The 21,049-nt window shown below is 40.6% G+C and overlaps 1 long non-coding RNA gene across 1 annotated transcript in view; it reads right to left on the bottom strand.

Annotated features, from left to right (window-relative positions):
• The window catches only part of LOC111929029 (uncharacterized), an 89,972-nt gene extending 69,126 nt beyond the window's left edge, over positions 1-20,846 (bottom strand). Inside the window, exons 1-7 of the long non-coding RNA XR_015286592.1 lie at positions 20,697-20,846; positions 18,900-19,004; positions 9,960-10,107; positions 8,590-8,676; positions 2,877-3,030; positions 2,015-2,401; positions 894-993 (exon numbers count right to left, since the gene is read on the bottom strand). This is a non-coding gene — a long non-coding RNA (uncharacterized LOC111929029). The remainder of the gene's footprint in view (positions 1-893; positions 994-2,014; positions 2,402-2,876; positions 3,031-8,589; positions 8,677-9,959; positions 10,108-18,899; positions 19,005-20,696) is intronic.
• Positions 20,847-21,049: the final 203 nt, after the last annotated feature.

Below are 21,049 nucleotides of genomic sequence, written 5' to 3'. Positions count from 1 at the left end.
GAGATGTGCTTCACTTTGGTAAAACACTTTAAGATTCTAAGTTACTGCAAACACCAATCACAGAAAGGAAATCAAGCTGTTCAGCTTTGCACACCTATATTCCAGTGCATACAAAAATCACAGAGCACTCCTCAATATATTTTCAGAATACTTGGCAACAATTAAGCATTAAAAAATAAAATCATGGCTCCATGTTGGCTCTTTGTTCCAATACTCAGGGGTGGAAGATAATCAAGTGGTGTCTTTCATCTTCTGAAGTTTGTAGACTTTTTTTCCTTTAAGTATACACATTACAAGGTTTGCAGAGGGTAAAGTCAACAAACTGTGCCCAGCAGCTGGAACCCAGAGCAGAGGAACCAGTTCCTGTTGGGGCTGAGTCTCCAGCTCCAGATTAGTCACCAGGAGAGCTGAGCCCTCAGACAGAGGCGCTTTGTTCTCATCCCAGAAAATCCCAGCGCACCCAGGGAAGCTCAGGATCGCAGAGGCCCCATCGCAGAGTTTGACTCTTGTGTTTAGGGCTCACTTGAAAGCTGGGAAATTCACAATGACCTGAAGTGCTATGTGCCAGCATTCTGCTCTCAGTGCTCAGCTGAGCTGTCTCTCAATGCTCAGAGCAGCCCAGGCTGCTGAGATTTAGAGGCCTGGGACACAACTTTATTTGCAGTGCACATCGTACAAGAGCTTGTGTTGATGGTCATTCCTATAAAAGCTTTTTATATGCATATAAAATAGATTAACTCCCCACACCACGGGTTGTCTTGAACATTTCCTGATCTGTATTTACATTTCTTTGGCCTGCTGAAGAGAAAGTCAGCACAACATAAAAAGGTCCTTATTTATACCCCACAAAACATGTACCTTTGGGAGAAGGGATACTAAAGGAGTTCACATACCTACTCAAGGCAAGCAGTGTTGGGTGACAAGCTGGTATTGCTGCTCCCAGGTCTGCTTTTTAACTGGTTTGCCATTAGAGCAAGAGTTTATCACGTCAGCCTAAAACATTACAGTCGGTTAAAATCAACCCCTTCAGAAGAAAAGACATCAAAATTAATTAAGGAGACAAAAGAAAAAATTTGTATCAGACTATTTAACAATTCACACCATGAGAAGCAGGTTAATTTACTGCTCTCAAATGTGAGTAAAATTCAAGGATATGACTTGAAAAAAAAAAAAAAGTTGATGTATTTTTCATGCTGCACAAGACTGGCTGAATTTGCTTTATCTGACACTTACAGAAAGGATGATAACAATCCCTTCTCCACACAGAAAAATGTCATCTTCATAGCAGACTAATTCTGTGTCCTCACACCTGGAAACCTCAAGTTCATGACTGGGACTCAGTCCTGATCAAGCAGTTAATTTATACAAACGTGTCACCTCGGAAAGTAGGGCCATAGCACAGCCCAGGCCCTTACACACAAAATGTCTCTTCTCCAGCTCCTTGCCTCATTTGAAGTCCAACCTGAACACCAGATGAAGCTTTCAGAGCCAGGAGGAAGCAATTAAAAGATGTATCCAGCACATTAATGCTTCCAGGGCAAAAAATCAATGCTCAGTAGCAATCCTTCACCTCTTAAAGAACGAGAATGTAGGGTTTGCCCAATAATAAAAGCTTAATGGCAATTATTTTACATGGTGTCAGAGTGAGCCCCACACTGATCATCTGCTGGACTGTAACTAAAGACATAGAGATGCTCACCACTGACCTGCAAGACACAGTCCAAAGTCACTCCTGGAACAACACCTTGCTAGCAGGTAATCTTTATACGGGTTATGCAGCAGAGCAATGTACAGCATGCACGTTTTCCAGGGAGGCAGGGAAGTTTTACAACCCAAAATCTCCTTGTGACACTAAATGGGATCAGCTCACAACACTACAGACCTCACAGCCAGCAGGAGCTGTGTATGCCCTATGAGAGAGCTCAAGGCAGATTTCAGTGCTTGCTTTTTATCCTCTCTGCACCAGCACAACACAAACACACCAAAACAGAGTTGGGTGTCCCCAGAACAGCACCTGGGTGAGATCAGAGGACGTGCTGCTCCTGCAGTCCCAGCAGAAGGGTGTGCCAGGGACAGACAGCCTGTGCGAAGCAATGCCTGCAGCAAAGGGGCTTCCAACCAGAGCACCTTGGCTGTGTTGCAACGGAGTCATTTGGTACTTTCCCACATGGTCAGCCAGCTCTCCTGGCCAGCAGGACAGACATGCAGCAGAAACATCTTCCTTTCAAAGGATTAATCCTGGCTCTGGAGAGGTTTGTGATTTTTGGCAGTCTCAGGATGGGCTGTGCAAAGGGAAAAGGAACTTCTTTGCTCTCTCTCCCACACTGCAGCCACGCAAGGCCCAGCCATAACGTTGCTCTTAATAAAAAAGCACAGATGTGCCCTGTAGGCACTTAAAAGACTAAAAAGGAAAAAAAAAAAAGAAACAAAACGTTCCTGTGTGTTTCATAAATCGGTATATAAGCATAATGCAACCTACTATCCTAGACAGAAAATGAAATATCTTAAAAAGTATTGAATCCTCGGTGAATTTTCTCAGTAGATCGGCATGAAGCTATTTAGCCCAGATGTTTCCATAACGCTGATGCATTAGGAGCTGCACAGCACCGTGGCCAAGTGTTAACACAGTGAACTGTAATGTAAAACATGTAAAGATCCTGACTTCCAGAGTTATTGGAAGTTTTCACTCTATCCACTCTGCATCCTTAAGCAGCTATATTTTCTTTACAATATGCCCTTATATTTTAATGCATGTGGAAGAAGAACTAAAGCATTCCCCTCTCCCCCATCAAAATCTAATTCTGTATGTTCCTTGGAAGAACACAGAGAGGCCAACGAGAGATTGACACGGAGTCTTTCAGAAATGGGGATCTCACCTCTGAACAGCAAATCTCACACTCCAGGCAAAAGCAGGGCCAGCAAGGCACAGCTGGGTACCACATGAGCAGGTGAAGAAGTGATGGTGAGATTTCTGATGACAAGCTGGTGTCCAAAAGACAGATTGTCTCACCGCGAGGCTCTCGTTTGCATCTGTAATGGATTTAGGGATTTGCAGAGGTAGTTTTAGAGATATCCAAGCAGGTGCAATGTGTATGACAGAATGGCCTGACTGAGTGAAGAAGCAATAATGGGAATATGAAGCAGCACAAAGAAAGGTAACAGCATGTGCTTAGAAGAATGTGAGATAAAGACTGCAAGAAATAAACTGGCAGTCTCTACAGAAGAACAATGCAATGGAATACCTTGCATTGAGAGTTCATTTGGAAAAATCTTTGTCACTGTACTTAATTATTCAGAAGTGCTTGAAATACTTCAGAGATTATTTCTTCATTATTTATCTGCCAGGATGGGAGTTGAGAGTTTTGCACTTCTTTGAGACCTTGTCATCTTAAAAGCATACAACACAATCCTAAATTAATGAAAATTAACTCCTGCTACAGCCCTGAACCTGCAGCCACAAGTCTGTTTCCATGTGATTACTTGCTGGAACAGACCTCACACTCAGACAGAAAACCAGGTGTGAAAGGTGGAGTAACTTCCATGTGTGGGAACAAAAAATGCCAAACTTTGATTTAGGCCTAGAGTTTCTCATGCCTTTTTAAGGGAAACAAATGTTCCTTGGGTTTAGGCTCTACAGAGCTAAACTGGTGCAATGCCCCATGAATTGCTGACTGCTCAAACACTGATTATTGTCCAGAGCAAAGTAGGCCATGGAGGCTTGTTTCACTTCTACACAGTAAAAGTTTAGTAACCAAATTTTCTGTCATTGTCAACTGTTCTGCCTTTTCTCCCCCACCCCATGACTACACAGCAACTTGTCCTTCAACAGTATCTCCCTCCCAGCATAACCATTTAAATTCACATTACTGGCTGCCAGTTTTATTTAAAAATAGTACAGGACCTACAATTAATGAGAAGAGAAACCTGTATTTCAAAAACAAAGTTTGTAAAGCCATAGCAGGTGGCAGAATTTGTCCTCCCATGTAACAGAGCTTAATCCCAAACCTTCTATTACTCCTGGCTGATTTAAACCTTTCTGTTCCTTTTCAGTTGGATACAGTCCTTGAGAGCTGTTGGACAAAAGCTGATGACATCCATAAGTGCTAGATAGCTCTCCTGTCTTTAACAGCCACAGAATTTTCATCTAGGCATGGAAAAAGTCAAACATCAGCTTGTAGGAGATTGTTCTACATTGTTTCTAAATTAGTGCTCTGCAATTTAAAAGCTAATTCTCCTATCATCCACTTCATCCTTATCTGTTTGCCAGCTCAGAGGTTAAATGAAGCAAGTATCATGTTACGTTCCTTTAAATTTGGAAAAGGAAAACATATGGGGTAGTGAAAAAAAAGAGGTGTAGTCTTCAGATATGTATCTTCAGATATCTTAAACTATGAAAATATTGTCAAATAACCATTATTGTCATGTTAAAATAAATATCTGAACACAAAACTCCCAGATAACTAATGACCAGAATATGGTAACAATTACTTCTTTTCTAAAACATTTTTTTGAAAACTGTGACAAAAAATCCCGACTAAAGAAAGCACTAATAATCATTTGCACATTTGCTTTGGGTTTAACTCACTTCCTTCTCTATCACTCTTCCTGTATGAGCTTTAGGAAATAAAAACATTCTTTTCTCCATTTCAAGTACAATCCTGAATAGTGAAGAAACAGCTTAAAAATTGCAATTATTACTCCCTCATATTCTGCAAAACTAGTGTCTCAATTCTCTTTTTCCATGGGATTACTAACAAGACCATTGCCTGTCTCTCTCCAAATAAGAGACAGTAAGGACCCCATACAAAATGATCACTTGGATTATCCAGTTTTTACACTTCATTATGTAGAATTACTCCCTTCCTGTATAATTTTCAGTGATGTTTAACTAGCTCCCAAATGGCTTACAGTGTCCACTTTGCTTAACTAGCTTCATTTTTTTCCCAAAATCTAATTGTTCCAGCAAAATATTCCTGACATATAACCCAAACTTCTCTTTTTCTGGGTGTTGGTTTGTGAAATGGGAGGCCAGCAGAAATACTGCATTTCTGAGTAAATACAGTGACAAGAGCACAGCAAAATGCCTGCAGAGGGACAAGAGCTCCAGCAGCTGAGCTGAGAGAAGCTACTTCACTAATATTTAATAGAATGTGTCACCCAAAAACATTAGGAAAGAAATAATTCATCACAACTCCTATACTTTGCTATTGCTCTGTCCCTAATCGGGACCAAAACCTTCGATATTCTCTCACAAGAAATGAACAAAACTTAGTGTGATTCCAACATATCTACATTATCTGTAAGCTTTAAGACTCCTGTTTTGTTGATCAGCAAGCTTGTGGATTGGCTAGTCCATAAATTCTTATATTTATTTTCACTCCTTAAACACAGCACATCCCTGAGTTTGGTGCCTTCTGAAAGAAATTTTCTCTTTACTTGGTTGTAAGAGCAGAAATGTTGTACTGAGTTGTTGGCAATTTTTGTCTATGGTATATCTTGCTTTGCTCATGAAAACTGAAGAAAAGATAGGAGTAATTTTGTTATGAAGAAAAGATTCCCCAGAGCAGAGGCATGGAAATGCCATTTATTACTGTAAAAACACAGGGAACAAGAACAATTGCAGATCCTCAGTTTCAGTTCCTGGGCACAGGTTTAGGTACAGTTGGTCCTGTCTCAAGTGGGATCAGGTCTGGTTCTATTTTAATGATTCCATTATACTTCTTTAACAACATTTACCTTTTTTTGACATGGAGAACTGCAGCACTCATATCCAGGGATCAAGACTGGTATCCATCAGATGTTGCTGGGGATATCTTTCCACAAACTATCAATCTGTCTTTGCCACTATGAGGACTTATAGTATCACTTTCTATTTGGCAAGACAATGCTAGCATTATATCCATTTACACCAGCAACAGCCTTTTTTAAGAGATTCAGGATCCATTCCTGATGGATTAGCTGTAATATTAGATCAGATGCAGAATGTTTAAAGTTTAAAAGTATTATTCCAATTTGGTCTTGCAATACATTATTAAGAATACATTGTTGAAATAATTCCTGCCAAGTTCCTTTAGGGCTGTAGGTTATAAAATATTTGTAATTAGAAGTGGGATTGTATGACAGAGGTGCTCTCTTTTTCTCAGACAGAGCAGAAAAGAAGGTTGATTTCACACACCAGGCTCTACTCGTGACAAATCCGTGCCTGTCACAGAGGTTTCGTACAGTGATGGACGGACTCACAAAACAGTGCAGCCAAACACCAAGTTATGATTCTTCATGCTTGACATGTCTTCATTTCCTCCTCCTTAGCCCTGCACCCTCAGGGATTCTGCACTAGGAGATTGCTCACCTGGAATACAAAACCCAGGGCCTCCACCTACAAACTCTATTTACTGGCTGCACTTCTGTAAAACTTCTGGGGGTGGTTGCTTACATTCCACCCCCACCCCTAATCTCTTCTTCACACCTTTACTCAGTCCTGGCTCCTGTGTCACTGCTTTTCCTGGCTCTCCAAGCTGTCTCACAGTCCTACAAAAACACCAGATGTAACAAAAACAAGCTGCTCTCCTTGCTCAGCATTTCATTGTGTCCCTTCCTCATTCAAATCCACCTGACAGATGCTCATCTGCTACCACATAAAATTTGTCCCGTGTCAAAACTTCTTTCCTCTATCATTTATCTCAACTGACAAGCTTTGCACTGGCCTATCCCTCCCAATCCATCACCCTGTCCATCTGTCTGTCACACTGCTCTACAACCACTCCATGTGTCTTTCCCCACAAAGAGCTCATGCCAGACACACACGTGTTTTTTAAAGACACTTTCAAAGCCCTGTGACAAGCCATAACTAACATGGGCTTGTACCCATCCTATAAGGCTCTTTTTATTAATTAAGGGACAGAATACACTTGCAGATGTACAACTGCTCTCCATGTGGAAGCCATTCCTTTAGATACCACCCTCCTGGCAGGAAAGCACTGAAGCCCAGACGCTTTGCAGCTTTTCCAGTCAGCCAAGAAGCGCCCAAGTCACCAAAAAGATGCACAAGACAGAGGGAAAGCTCCAAAACAGACACAAACCAGCTAATTTCACATTTCAATAAATGCCAGGGTTGTACTTCTTACATAGGAGCAGCCCCTCATATCATCTGAAGAAAAAAAACTAAACTGTATTTAATGATATGAAAATATCTGCTATAATGCACTCCTTTGCTCTTGATTAGGGTTTCCTGAGCTGCAAATTGTGCTGCCCCTCCAAAGTCCCTGCTCATGCTGTTCATGGTGGTGCCATGTCATTCCAGCAGAAGGAAATTCACCCATGCTGGTCCATGCACACAATCACTGTTCTAAAAGGTGACCACACTCAGTTACTCATGCTAAATAAAGCAACAAGACAATTATGACCTCTCTTACTCCAGGACATAAAATGTAAAGACTGGAGAATGGGCTTTCTAGCTCCCTGGCCTCCAAGACTAGAAAAATTTTGCTCTGGGACCTCCAGGCTTTCATGCTTTCAAAGCATGTGCTTGAATTTCCTAGAACACAGCAGATCTGAAACAAGAATAAAACCTTTTTTCTCCTTGTTGCAAACATGCCTGAAATGATAACCAGTGGAAGTAAACTATCCCTACTGAACAATTTTTGAATGCACATACCTCAAATGTAGCCTTTAGCACACTGAGAATTACACAACTGAAACTTCCAAGCTTTTAAAGGAATAAATGAGGTGGAGTTAATAACAGTCAGCAAACAATACAGAAAATGCAGAACAAACTACTGTACTCAATCTGTTGCTTTCATAGTACATAAAGGAACTCTTTTTTTTCCAGTGTAAACACCACTGGCACAAAACATCTATGCCGTAATGCCAGAGGAATACAAAATTCAGTGGTCTGTCTACGAAACCAACCTTGTCATTAAAGCTGTCCTTAGCTGTGGGGTCAAACAAAAACGTAGTTCTTCAGTTCATTGTGAGGACTGAGGCAGCAAAGGTGGAAAAAAGAAACCAAGTCCCTTTGTATTATGCAACAGAAGTGCTGCCTGTGGTTAAGGAGGTGACGCTGAGCCAGATGAACAGCTGGTACAGGCTGAGACCGAGACTGCAAATCCCAGAAATCAGTGGAAGTTAGAGGTGTGCAGCATCCTGACAAAACTGTGTTTTTCAAGCCATCAAGCACTAGGAAGTTTCAAAAGCATCCCAGTAGCTCCAAGCACATGAAAGGAAACCATGTCATATATGGTTTACTCTGCAGGAAAACTTGGGTTTGAAACAATGGACTCTTGGGGATGCCCTTGCAAGAACTTTCTAAGAGGAGATCCAAAGTCTGCTATGTGACTAGAACCAGCATAATCAACTATTCTGATGTAACACTGGTCATCTCTTCTGACTCAAATGCTCATATCTTTGAAATATATGCAGATTATACTCATATACAATTGTCTGGGAAATAGCTGCTAGAAACAAACTGTTTTCATAAATCAGTTCACTCAGTCACTACAAAATTTTTGGTTTTGCCCCCAAAACTGCAGAACTGCAGAGAATTTCAAAGCAATTCTAAAAACTGTAAAACATTTAAGAAACAGACATTACCTTTCATCTGGAGGAAGCCCAAATACAATGAATAGCTATCCTTTTGTGGCATGAAACATCACTTACTGCTCCTTACAGCAATTACACCTGAAAAGCGCAACACAGGATATGGCACAGCTACAATAAAAAGGGTTAATTCCATCTGCAAGTCATTATGTACTTTGGTCTTCAAACAAAATCAGCTTTATCAAGAAACCAGCCATTCCATTGCAAGAGCCACCAAACACCCATTATTAATTGCACAGAATTATATCATCAAGGCCTTGCTTAAAGCTGACCCCAAGTCCAGCCAGTGCAATGTTCTTGCTTTGCCCACACCGTGTCTGCAAATCTGCTCTAAGCCTCGTCACACAAGCTCCACCAGTCTGTGCTCAAAGCAAACAATAAGTTTTCCATCTGTTTATAAAGCATAAAAGAAGAATCTAGAAAACAATTTGCTACTCCTTAACAAATAATAACCCTTTCTGTCCTTACTATGCTGACACAACTTTATAAACATCCCCTTCTTTTTGAGGGGGACCAAAACCAATGCCCTGAGGGCCCTGAGACAATGCCAGAGAAAAGAGGTGGATAATGGGAAGATTTTCTTCTGTAACTTTCTACCATGTCATTTACGAGGCTTTTTTGAATTAATCACATATGTTTGACTAGAGTAACAAGATATTAATTAGACTAATGGCAAGTTCCTGGTTCAACTCATTTGATGTATTTTCTTTTGCCTATATGAAGATTTTAATGGAACATCACTCAGGTTAATTTCTAAGATGTCTCTCTTCTTTCTTCATTCAGTACCTTCTGGCAATCAAACCCTAGGGCCTCACAACACTAAAAGTTCCACAACATTTCAGGACAGCTTTGATTGTAAAAACAGCAATTTCTCATCATATCATAGTAGGTGTGAGATAGTTCATTTGGCATAATTTTTCACCTGAAAACATGAAAATAAGTCATGTCAACAACAAAGTGACACGTGTTCTGTAAAGTCCTATAAGCACAGCATGGGTACAGCCAGCCAGAGAACCCTGGGCACTGTGAGTGCAGCTATCAATTATTTAAGGAAAATCTGCCTGCAGACAGCCATGCCAAGCACCTGAATCCACTTTTATGGTGGAAGTGGACACATGTGCTCAGGGACTTCATGTCCTTTCTGAGGAGCACTCACTTATGACATAGGAACAGCAAACTGAGCAAGACTGCAGTAAGCACTGGGATTTGAGGGAGCTCAGCCTGCTGTGGGTTAGCAACGCACCAGCTCTATATTCATTCATATTCTGTATTTGTTGATGCACAGATGAAAAGTCAGGAGGTTCAAGTGATCTGGCATAAATGAAGGTTTGTGTGTCACAGCTGCTTGCTTTGCTAGTACTTACATGAAAAGGCCTAATGAAAAGTTAAGTGAATAATGTTGCACACTGGAAAAAGTACTCCTTTTGACAAAGTGATTAACTAGAGAGCCTCCACCAGCGCTCCTTCGATGCATTCCCAGGAGAGCCTCTCATGTTCCTGCTATTCTTCATCCTAGATAAATAAATGAATACAAAACATTACTCAAATATGGAGAAAGTTGTTTTCAGCAATTGATAGGATGTGTTTTGATAATAGTGTACTTGGTATTGAAAATACACATATCTCAGCATTTACAGACAGAGCATTATTTCTCATGCTGTATTTACTCTCAGCTTAACAGAGCATTTCAAAGCCATTCAGTTGTGAAAAGCAGATGAATATATGATACTGCAGAAAACCTTACTTTTAAAATATTTTCTTTCCTCTATCAATATTCCTTCATAATAAATTATGAAGCTTATGAAAAATAACTTTATTTTAAGCAACCATAGTTTGAAAATATTCAAATCAATTCATACTTTGGTGTTTTTATAGGATAGAAATCCTTCTTTTCCATGAGGTATTATATGTGTTACCTGGAAGCACAAGCTGTGTCAACATTTGATCCAAAAGGCAATCGACATCAGTCAGAAGAAAAGGAAACCACACAGCCCCCCCAAGAAATTGAACTTACAAAAAATTTTAGGCTTGTAGGCTGTAAAAGCTGCACAAGATGAAAATTGGGCAGGGAGACACAGAAAAAGGGTTTAATGGGAAATGAAAGAGGAAAGACTCCAGAAAAGGAGAAGAAAGGAGTGAACACTTAGAGGAAAAGAGAGCTCTGGCGGTTTACAAGCAGAATGCCTTCCAGGAGAGATGTAGAAAATCTGGCACCAGAACTTGAAACAAAAGCCCCAGTGGGACTGAGACTGGGAGGAAAAGCAAAGAGAGGGGAGAGATGAGCTGTAGTGTTGGCTGGCCACAAAACAAAGACCTTCCCAGCCACGTGTGTTGTCATGGCTAGCAGGCAATGCAGATAAATACACCTCCCAGTTCGTGGCATGAAAGCATCTGCAGTTCTTAGAGAAGAATCTAAATTAAGTTAGGAGGTTTTAATTCTGATTATATCTCTGATTTTTGACCTGGAGCAATGGTCTTGGGTCTTTTTGATGGTCCTGCTCTTATTCTGGTGCAACTGTTGTGCTGTCTCACCACTTCTTGCTCTTGTGTGCATCACTGGCACGGCCAGGCAGATGCAGAATCTCTCTCCCCCGTGCCATTAACACGTGGCACGCTGGAACTGAAAATGCCTGCCTACACTGAGAGAACTAGTGGTACCTTGGCATGCCAAAATGCTCAACAAATCAGTGTGCAATGGGTTCTCAGAAGTTGCAACAGAAAAGGTGGACAGAGGCAGGATTTGGGTTCCTATACCAGCAAATTTAAACATTTGAACCCCAAGGGACCATAAAGTACCCAAGAGTGACGAAGCTGAATGGCAAAGGATGAATCTGTGGGATTGTGGTACTAGCTAGCTCCATATGGCCCTGCACAGGTACGCTGAGCTAAGGTGCGCAGAGCTGCAGGCAGGCAGTCTTCCCTAAACACACATGCCAGGTTTGTGTCTGCTACCCCTCCCTCCTCTTGCTGGTGTTTCTGTTCTGCTGCTGACAGCAACCTCACTTGAAAATGCACAGTTTTGTGGGCTGTGCTGAGGGTGTTTCTGATGAGCATTCTGCTCTGTGGCTTGGACACTGATGCCACGTGTCGTGTGGATGCCTAGGAGGATTTTAATCCCCTGTAGTTCAGTAGCCCTTCATCCCATGATCTTAGGACACGCTGTTTCCCCCTGCCACAGCAAAATGGTGGAAATTACATCTCCCTCTTGTGTTTAGGCTGCTGAAGCTCATAAAAACATGTCTGCATTACGAATAGAACATTCCTATAACTTCACAAGAAAGAATTGTTTTCTTCCTGGCTCCTCTTCAGAGCTCAGTGGTTAACAGGGCCAGGCTGCCTCTTCTGAACACAGGAGATATTACCAGAGCTCTTGGCCATGCAGCACAAGAACTTCTGCCCAATCTGAATCAAGAAACATACTGTCTTTTGCAAAGAAGAGGGAAAGAAACATGATGGTAAAGTCTTACTTGGCTCTTTTCAGTCGAGCTGACAAGCTGTTGTAGGCTGGGTGACTGTAGGCTTGAACAAGTTGGCAGGAAAAGAACAGTGTTTTCCAAGCTGGACTCTCTAGCCAAGGCTGATGGGTAGCATAACAGACTGTATAGCCTCCAGGCAGAATAAAATCCATAAAATGAAAAAACCACAACAAACCACAGCATGCAGTCATCAAATCTATTCATATGTTCAGGACTGGCTGCATAATCAAAGGAAAATTACTTCATTGGGCTCACAGCCCAATAACAAGCTGGAAAGGGTGAGACTTTATTTCTTGGATTTAATTGAAGGCAATCGGGATGACATCTCTAACGCCATAAAGCTGATATTCCTTGAACAGTTCATGATGGCTTTTTGTTTACTGTAATCCCGAAAATGCCACAATACAAAGGAAATCCAGAAAATAAATGATGTTGCCATCATACAGAACCTACACTTTTAAACAGGAAGAATTTCCCTAACTTCAAACACAGCCAACACTTTTTATTGGTGAAATCATTTTCCAGTCCACGATGTTTGTCCTGGTTCAACAGGCATCTGTGTTTTAAGCTATGTACCCCTTTCATCTCATGACTCTTATTTAAGTTTTAATGAATTTGGGTGTTTAGACCACACTTTGACACCTTGGCTGAGGCAATACCATTAAGCAAGTGTACTCCTTATGAATGCCTACTGCCTTTCTCCATTCTTGGCTCACCCTTGGAAGAAAAAAGGCACAAAGGCAGAGAAAAGGAGCCAAGTAGTTTCTCCAGTCAGGGCAAGTATATCCTCCACTCCTGGGAGATGTCTGCCTGCCTTGTTCTTGACAACAAGACTCTTGAGAAGGAAGACACACCACCACTTGGAATTAGCTGTCTGTTTTGGGAGCTCAGCTCTTTCTCACATCAAAATGTCTTTTTTGCGCAAACTAGTTCTCTCCCTATCCCTAGGGGACATGGAGAATCAATCTGCACCATCCTTCTTACATCCAGCTTCATCAAGAGAAATGTCAGGCTAGCCTTTATAAAACAAATCAAAATCCTCCAGTTGCTCTAAAGCCCTTACTGCCCTGACACACTTCTCTGGGAACTTCTCTTTATTTATTTGCCTCAGCTCTTCCAAAATTGTATCAGGCCTCAGATGTTAGATACAATCATTAGCTGACTGCTTCAGCTCCTCTTTCAAGTGTTACACATGTCATGGAACTCTGATGTATGCCTAAATTAGCTACCTATTCTTAAACCTCTTTTTCAGTATTTAGCTAGAAGTCTAAATTATTGGTTGTCAAATGAAGTTTAAGGATTTAATTATTTGCATGGTGCCAGATCAAATGTATTAAAATTAATGTTCACAACATGTAACAGTTCTTAACATTTGATGCTGGGACCAAAACCAAACTGCTAAACAGCACAAAAAAATCTTGTTATTATGTCTTAATGAGAACCACTGATTATTTTTTACATTTCATTTGACAGTCTTCATCCTAATTAATTCTACATGGCAAAGATAAATTACTCCGGTTGATGAGGATCATTCTGACTCTGAAATACACTTATTAAATGAAATTAAAGCATGGTGCTAATCAGGCAAACGAGCATGTGTTGCCAACCAAACATACAAACCCCAACAATGAGATAATGACAGGTACAGTGACAGACACAAAGCACTGAAGAGACTAAAAGGCTTTGAGCTTCTCTAGGAGAAAGAGAAACCTAGATGTAAATCTCTGCAATCCTCATGAGGAACATTTTTGCTTTTTAAATTGTGTTTGGTTTCTATCTCAGAAATAAAGCAACCCTGTATATCTGCAAAGGGACTAAAGATTGGTAAAGTAGTGGACTGCAAGCTGTACCAGAGCACAGGCCTCTGCTAAGGCACAGCGAGAGAAGTTTTCCAGTAATGCCCACCAATGTTTCCCAAGTTTTGGCACATTCGTCCAGCAAGTTATTTCAAAACAAATAAATAAAATTCCGAATTCAACACCGTCTTCCAAGTGACTTTCACTAAATCAGGATCTATTTGTTAGATCTTGAGTCAAGGCAGTCCTGTGTGTGTGTGTTATGGGAATAAGCTGGCACAGGTAAGCAGCGCCAGCAAAGCTTGCATGTTGATGTGATGATAATTTCTGAATTAGCCTCAAAAGCTTTGTTTTGCTCAATGACAAGTGAGATGATTAACACCAGAACTATTTGCTTTCATTTGCATAGAACACATGGCTCCCTGGCTGAAAGGATAATTTTTCCTGGCAAACCTCTGACACAAGAAAGGGTTGAAGACAAGACCTGGCGGTGCAAATGTGTATGACAGAGGAACTTTGCTCTTGCTGAGCAACAGAGATTTCTGGCCATGGCAGAGATCTCTTTTGTGCATCTGAGGAGAGGGGAAGGCTTCTGTGTTTGCCTGTCCTGAGTGGTCTGGAGCTGGGCCATTGCTGGGGTGATTATGCAGCCTGTCTGCAGCCACTGTCCTCTGTCATTTTGGAAAACACATTTTTAGAGAGATACAGCCATGTTCAAGAACTCTAATGGCTTCAATTAATTTCTCACATAGCTTTTCAAAGAACAGACAGGAGCACAAGTAAAGTACCATGAAATACTGTGGAATAAACTCCTGAGTATATTATTTACTACTTCTGCATAGCAATTACTCATGGGTTTTCCAGAGAGAGGAAGAAAAGTCTGCTTATGTTTCAGAGAAATTAAGTCCTATGCTTCTCCAAATATACAAGAGGAAGTTCACCCAAATGTTTTGCTCCCTGAAGTATCCCCCTTCCTGACATTTCTTCTTTTGCTGGGCTGTCCCAGGGCATAATTAAACCCAGATCTTATCTTCCAGGGACAAACACAGGCTATATGTTAAAAAATAAAGTAGCTGGGGAGCTAGAACAGTTGTTTGCACTGTGTTATTGTCTAGATCCTTGAAGCTTTATTACTGATCTTTTGAGGAATGCACTGGAGTACAGAATAATAAAGTGCATTAACTGATATTAATCTCTTCCTACTCTGAAGAGATGGGAGTCTAAAATAAGCCACATACAAGAAGAAAAAAGATGGAGGCAGACTTTTCTATTATTTAAATTTGTGTTCAGCTCAACAGTCTCTTGCAGAATAATTTACACCTGTATTTTGCACCAGCATGAGGCAGCACTCTTGGGTCTACAGCTGAAATTCAGAGTGGAGGTGTCATATACAGACACATTAACTACTTGTTTAGGTAGTTAAGATACTTGGCTAATTGTGGTGATATCTACATTAGCAGCTCTGCACAGGAATAAACCATGTCTTGTCATTCTCTGAGTAAATTTTTATTTGGAGGTGCCACTTGGCTGTAAAAGTATAAATTTAATTACCTCTTTTTCTTTTTGGAGCATGGCACATAACGTAAAAGAGATATATTCCAACACAGGTATAACTGTCAATTAGTTTTTCCAGCTTACCCTATCTCTTAACAATTAAAAATGAATTGCATTTGCCATTTTCTAGAATGGAATCACTTTATACAGATAAGCACTGAAAAACTTGCTGTTTTAATAGATCACTTTTGGTGTAGGACTGACTTGACTCAATTATAATGACATTTTTATTACTATTGCCACATTTCCTTTCAAAGCTAAAATTTTAGTAACCAGTTTTTAGAAAGGTTATTTGTTTTCACCCAACAGTGGTGCAGGGGCATTTTGTCACACTGTGGTGTACATTCCATCCTGTTATCATTCAATGATGAGCATGGCTCACTCTGCCACTTCTGAAGACAATTAAGTGCATTTTGAACTAGGGGAGTGCCAGCATATTTTAAGAGCAGTCTTCCCTGACTTCTAATCTGCACATACATTGATTTTTATGGCTGTCTGAACTCTCCACTATCCTCCTGTTCCTAAATGCAACAATGAAGAGAGATGATTGTAACATTCAAGATAAAAAGAGGGTGCAAAGATGCAACGTATCATCTTGGTATTTAGTGTAACATGTACTTTACAAGAGCTGCATTTATACCCGGCACTGATTTACTCTGCTAAATTGCTCAAATTCCACACAACCAGCACTCCTCAGAGATGTATTATTGGGGCAGATTCTTTTCCCTCAGCAGTGCTCTAGAAAACTAAATATAGATGCCTAAAATGAAACCTAGTCATGAATTGCAAGTGTAACACAAACCAGCATTAAAGCCAGTGAGAGCTCTGGGCACTCAAGAATGAAGGATACTTTATACAAACCATCACAGACAAGAATCACATTACTAATTAGCAACTGACCAAAATAAACAGGGATCAAGGATATCATGGAGCTAAAATAAGAATCCTTACTCAAAATGCATGCCTAACTTTTTCCTGAATTTTTCACGTCCAGTTGACCAATAGTTTCTATGCTCATCCTGGTTCCCTATTTCTTGCAGGACTAGTAAACATATTTTCCAGACTTCTAGGTAAATGGGTCTACTTTTCTTTTTCAGAGAGAGAGAGAACAGCTGTACATCAGCTGGAGGAAGCTCTGCACTGTCTTTGCATGGTGGCCTATCCCAAAACTTCCCTAAGTTATCCTCCTCTGCCAGTTCTACTGACAACCTGCCAGAAGGACTTCTGTTCAACAGCAGGATTAGTTTCCATTTCACAAGATCCTAGCAGTAATTTTTTGATTGCTTTTTTTTCCATTGCCACCTCTTCTACATTCACCTCTGCTTTGAATTCCTAAGAGCAGACAACTCTTGCCTATCAATACAGGGATTTGGTCTTGCATCCTCCCACATCTCTGTGGGCACAGCAGGCTCTTCATGGCCTGAAAGGCTGAGAATCCTGGTTCTCCAACTGATGCCTGCTCTCAGATGTGTAACTGCTTTGATGCAAAGTTAATCCTCTCCCTTCCAGTCTTTCACTCTGGGGAATAAAGGGAGGTTGAAATTGCAAATTCTTAATCCACTGCCATGTTAAACCTAAGCCCTCTCCAACACTTCCATCTTTCCACAACGCCTTTCACACCGTTCGTCTCCACATAAGCCCACGCTTCTCTTGACTTCATTTACCCCTGGGAATATTTCAGGAGATGGAATCGGTGCCAAAACATTGTAACCCACATCCCTTTCTCTCAGGAGCAGAGAAACAATGAGGCTCTGGAGTTAGGGCTAAACATGCAAAGACACAAAGACCTCCTGCGCTGCTGTCACTGGTGGGGCAGCTCTGGCAGCACAGTTTGGATGAGCTGCTATGCCAAGAAGCCTCTTTTATACCTTTTAAAGGCCATTATAAACTGCCTAAGGTGCAGGATACCAGCAAAAGACCCAGAGTACCTTTCAGATGCAAATGCAAGAAGAGGAAAAGCTACAACTGGAGGCAAAGAGTCAGACAGAAATGTAAGTGCCAAACCCTGGCAAATACAGCCAAAAGCAGTGTGTGCCTGGCTCCACACACCCAAACTGAAGCTTTCTTGGCCCAAGAGATAATCAGTCCTGGGGAGACAACATGGAACTGTTTGAGTGTCAGAAAAAAAATCCTTTTTGCAGCACTGCTATCTTGTCAAGAAAACTGCTGTGCTATGGAAGATGGATCATATGAAAGATGGGCAACAGCCCACAGACAGTGTATGGACTTCCAAGATTTTACCATAACACACTGGTCTTTGCCAAGTGGAGGAGAAAACATGCCAGCAAAAATAGTTCTTCCTCCCAAGATGAGACCAATTACACTCACTTTGTTCCAGGCCAACAGCTTCTGGTTTCCCCCAAGTTCTGACTCAGGGCTGGGGGGGTCACTGCCTCTTACAGACACTTTTCCTCACAGTCTGCTCATCCAAGTTTCTGGCCAGAAGAGCACTGTGGCAGGTAATTCCAGGTCTGACCCTGAGTGGGTTTTGGCATGCAATCCATCAATCAATGAATCCAGTGTGATGCTTTTGTCCCAGTGAGCAAACCCTACAAAGCTGTGAGCCTCACTTCTGGCAGTTTGCATCTTCTCTTTGCACCAGTGCCACAGTCAGATTTGGTATCACAGCCTCAGTTTAAACACCACTTGTTTATACACATCCTGCGGTTTCTCCAGGCAAGGTTATGCACATATAATCCTCCCTCAAAACAGGAGCTGCACTAAATATTGTAGTATTTAGAACACAAATATGAAGGAAGCATGCCTCAGGATTACTGTGGTACGGCATACAGCCCAATTAGACACACATGGAGTACTACATTCTTTTAAACTCCTAATTTTATTTTTTTAATGTATTTTCAGGATATTTTAGTCACCTAAACAAGCTAGCTAAAGAACTAACTTGAAAACATTTGGATCTGGACATCTACTACACACATAACATTACACTCTTTTCTAGTTAAGAATATGCAACAGCTGATATAAATCAACAAAGCTTCTTTGATTTCAGTGCAGTGGTGCCAACTCATAATGTACAAGGATTTAGCTGTACTGTTCCAGCTAAAAACCAAAATTTTATTCAAGCTGTCCAAATACACTTTTGACTCACACTTAAGAAAGAAGAAAAGAGACAGACGTGTTTTGATGAGACTAATCAACAAGAGGTGCCTCCTCCTTCCCCACAAATGCACATTTGTATGGCACTGACGACTCTCCAAGTCCCACCTTTCTCTCAAAAGAGTAACATGGAATAACCCCATCCTACTTGCACAGCATTCCTCTCTCTCTTCAGATCACTCCCTCACCTCAAATATTTCCTTTTGATGTCTCAGGACACACAAGAACACCAGCTTAGGAAAGGGGTCTGTTACCTGAGACCTTCAAAAATAACTTACTCAGAAAGATGGGAAAATAAACCACCAGCAGGCAGCAAAAACCTTGTAGGGAATTTGGTGTAAGAAACAAGACAGGTACTTACCAGTGCTCAGTGTCCTTGTTTTTCAGGCAGAGCTGTGTGCAGGTGTGCGTAAATTCCGTTTCCAAGTCATGTGGGAGGTCTCGTTCTTCCCTGCCTGCTGAGATCCTGTAACAAAAACTTCTGTCACCCTGAAACACATTTCTGACTGCTGGCTTCTCTTATTCACAGGACTGTGAGAAGAGCTGGACTGCTGAGGATGGAAAAGACAAGCTTCTTTCTCTGCTGTGCACAAAACTGAGTATTTGTGCATTTGACACACATACAAATTTTCTTCAGAATAAGGTGCTACTTCTGTCCTTTTGTCAACACAGAAAACAAAAAAAAAGTGATTAAGTCTGTCTTCAGTTGTAATCTCAACACGAGAGTCTTATTTCTGGGCTGAGCACCTGGTGATGTTTTCTCTGTGCTACAAGCAGAGAAATCACAGATCCCATACCCAAGAGATATTTACTGGTTTCTTTCTTTAAAGAAAGAAGCATGTAAGAAAATGAACTTGCAAAACAACATTCATTTTTTCTTGCTTCACTTTAATTAGATTACCTTATTTGGGTTTAAAACACTTAGCTAAACCACAATAATCTGTATCCACCAGCTACAGATTTTTGCTATAGAATGTAAATGGCACATTTAAATGTTATTAGCATACAAACTAAATTACTTTTAGAAAGAACTGACTGTACAGATGCTGTGTTTTCACTTTTGTATATAGATACCAATACACACAACTTTTATTCCTCTGCTGTTTAGTAGCTGGTAAACAAACAAAACCTTTCTGATGTTTCTTTTCCTTCATCTTGTTGGGGGAAAACCATAAAAGCACAACAACAAAAACCATCAAACACTGCAAATTGTCAGGTTACTTCCACACTTCAAACCCAGGCTGTTAAATTAACAATCATAATTATCTAATGACCACTGCCATTAATGGGAATCCCACCACTGATATCAATGAACTATGAATCAGGCAATGAAGCCAGATTTCACATTTGTTACAAAGTTTGAAATAATAAGGAGTTGATTAATGCTACATACAAAGATGCCCAAACCAGATCTTAATATTTACACTGGACACAAATAATGGGAAGTATGAGATACACAATAGTTGCACTTTTAGTTTGCCACCTGAATCCTATACTAAGACAACATATTATTATTTGACATCTAGAACAACTGGAAGTGAGATCAGAGTCCAATCCAGTATTTTCTGGAGAAAATGGAGTAGACTTGAGGGGAAAAACCCAAAGTCTTTAGACTTGTTTTTCCTTTGAAAACATTGCCAGATGAGACAGTCTCATCAATCCTGCAACAAAGCCTTACATGTAAATTAACAATTATGAGGATAAGAAGTATTAATTTACTGTCCCTGCACTTTCAGTGGAAAAATTTTATCTGTAATTTCCCCTAGAAACTGAGAGCTTGCTTTCCCTACGTGCTCTTGGAATAAGTGCAAAGCAAATTATCAAAAAAAGCAACTCACAACAAAAAGCAACTCAAATACAAAAAATATACTCCATTCAAGTGACTTGAACTATTTCACTGTCTACAGTCATTTGAAGACAGAATCCTAAGCTGCACTTGAAGGGAGGAAAAAGAAATATCTTGAAAAATAACTTGGCCTTACCAAACTCTACCTCAAGATCTGCAAACACAGAGCTGTCCCTGACCTCAAGTCAACGCTGTACATAAACCTGCCACAGTTCTTTGCCCCTGAGCCATCAAAATAGGAATTCCTCCAAAGACAAAGATGACTTATTTCTCAAAAAAGTTATTTTACCTGCAAGCATACACTTAAATTACCTGCTGCATCATGCCAGTCCTTAGTCTGAAGTAAAGAAACATGACTTGATTTCTGTTCTCATTCAGAGGCAAGATTCACAAAACATCATGTTGATGGCTTATCAGGGTGCTTTTCACTGACTACACTTCTTTTTAGCTAACTTCAAACCACTGTGAGCAAAAGATAAAACAATGGCTGACAAAAGCACAGAAAGACATTTTTCAATTTTAAGAATAAACTTAAATGTGGAGTTTTGGGCAGATCATTCTGACACAGATTCTGTTTTCTATGATATTTTCAGTCAATTTCTCTAGCTTCCCACCACATATACATAAATCAGACACACACTTTCTTAATTATTTCAGGGAGTGGC

The sequence above is a fragment of the Cyanistes caeruleus genome, chromosome 5 (assembly GCF_971803275.1).
Source record: "Cyanistes caeruleus chromosome 5, bCyaCae1.hap1.1, whole genome shotgun sequence".
Classification (NCBI taxonomy): domain Eukaryota; kingdom Metazoa; phylum Chordata; class Aves; order Passeriformes; family Paridae; genus Cyanistes; species Cyanistes caeruleus.
This window is presented reverse-complemented; position numbering and strand designations above follow the sequence as displayed.